The following is a 2,372-nucleotide window of genomic DNA, read 5'->3' on the forward strand; positions in this document are numbered from 1 at the left end:
ACGTCATCACGTAAACCGGCAGTCACCGAGGCAACGCTGCTCTTGGGAGGGGCAGCAGCGAGGGTGCCCCATACAGGGGGTGGGGGGGGAAACATGAGATGAGAGTTTCAATATATGTACACCACCACAATCATCTTCTACTTCTCACCCTCTTCATCACCTTTGTCTTCATCCTCCCCCTTTTTCTCATAATCATCTTTATAATCAATGTCATCACCAGTGGTTTAATCATCCCACCATCACTCATCAGCTGCTCCATCATCAGCTGCTCAATAAATGATGCAGTCATCTTCTCCACTCTTGTGTTTTATGCAGACTGTGCAACAGGAGTTATTTCCAGCATGTTGTATGTAGATTTATGTTTACAACAGGCTTCTCTGTTTACATGTGGATGGTTGTTTTCTTTCATACTACTCCGGAGGCAAATAAATGAGCGCAGCACAAAACACGTTTCCCCAAGGGGACAATCATATCTTATCATATCTTATGACGATTCCATCGTGTTGTATTGTGTCATATCTTTCAAGAGCTCACACTAATCATCATCTTCCAGTTATATTTTTTAATAACTAATATAAGTTTCTATGTGGATTATTGTTTGCTTTTTCCCTAAGGAGACAACCCTGTCCTGTCCTGTCCTGTCATGTCCTGTCCTACCCTATCCTGTCCTGTCCTGTCCTGTCCTACCCTATCTTGTCCTGTCCTGTCCTGTCCTGTCCTATCCTGTCCTGTCCTATCCTATCCTATCCTATCCTATCCTATCCTGTCCTATCCTATCCTATCCTATCCTATCCTGTCCTGTCCTATCCTATCCTATCCTATCCTATCCTATCCTGTCCTGTCCTGTCCTGTCCTATCCTATCCTGTCCTGTCCTATCCTGTCATTTCCTATCCTGTCCTGTCCTGTTCTGTCCTATTCTGTCCTGTCCTGTCCTGTCATATCCTGTCCTGTCCTGTCCTGTCCTGTCCTGTCATGTCCTGTCCTACCCTATCTTGTCCTGTCCTGTCCTGTCCTGTCCTGTCCTATCCTGTCCTGTCCTGTCCTGTCCTGTCATATCCTGCCCTGTCCTGTCCTGTCATATCCTGTCCTGTCCTGTCCTGTCCTGTCCTATCCTGTCCTGTCCTATCCTATCCTATCCTATCCTGTCCTGTCCTGTCCTGTCCTATCCTATCCTATCCTATCCTGTCCTGTCCTATCCTGTCATTTCCTATCCTGTCTTGTCCTGTTCTGTCCTATTCTGTCCTGTCCTGTCCTGTCATATCCTGTCCTGTCCTGTCCTGTCCTGTCCTGTCCTGTCCTATCCTGTCCTGTCCTGTCCTATCCTGTCCTGTCCTGTCCTGTCATATCCTATCCTGTACTGTCCTGTCCTGTCCTATCCTATCCTGTACTGTCCTATCCTGTCCTGTCCTGTCCTGTCCCATCCTGTCCTGTTCTGTCCTATTCTGTCCTGTCCTGTCCTATCCTGTCATATCCTGTCCTATCCTGTCATATCCTGTCCTGTCCTGTCCTATCCTGTCATTTCCTATCCTGTCCTGTCATATCCTGTCATATCCTGTCCTGTCCTATCCTGTCCTGTCCTGTCCTGTCCTATCCTATCCTGTTCTGTCCTGTCATATCCTGTCCTGTCCTGTCCTATCCTGTCATTTCCTATCCTGTCCTGTCCTATCCTGTCATATCCTGTCCTGTCCTGTCCTGTCTTGTCCTGTCCTGTCCTGTCCTGTCCTGGATTATTGTTTGATTATTATTGATTATTGTTTGCTTTTTCCCTAAGGAGACAATCCTGTCCTGTCCTGTCATATCGTACTGTATCCTATCATATTCCATCGTATTGTATCATTAAAGAGCTCACTCTCATCATCATCATCATCATCATTTTCCTAACAAAAAGAATCACCTTGCTGTAGCCATCGTCCTCCTCTTCACTTTTATCAGCAATAGACATTTCCCCAAAAAAATCTGTTAAAACATTTAACTCTAACTTTGAAAATACCACAATATGTAATAATGTTAATGCTACATAAAGCCATAACCTATCTCAATAACTGACTGATGGCAGCCTCAGATTGCATTACTTTTGATTGAATGCATCTTTCAGTCATATTTCATGAGCATCAACTGCTGAGGAAACTCACAGATATATGGATTAAATATTAATCTCTAAAATCATACCTTTATGGAGCACCTTAGGGAACAGAAAGTATCTCATGCACAGCATTACTTATTTTGTGAGCATGAGAAGGTAAAGTGTGCGCACAAGATACTTTCTTAAGCTCAGCAGAAAATATTGCATACGCATATCTAGCACGTAAAACATTCTCGTGAGCATGAGATACCACCTGGCGCCTCTCTGGGGCTCCATAGATTTTGGAGC

The sequence above is a fragment of the Labrus mixtus genome, chromosome 22 (assembly GCF_963584025.1).
Source record: "Labrus mixtus chromosome 22, fLabMix1.1, whole genome shotgun sequence".
Classification (NCBI taxonomy): Eukaryota; Metazoa; Chordata; class Actinopteri; order Labriformes; family Labridae; genus Labrus; species Labrus mixtus.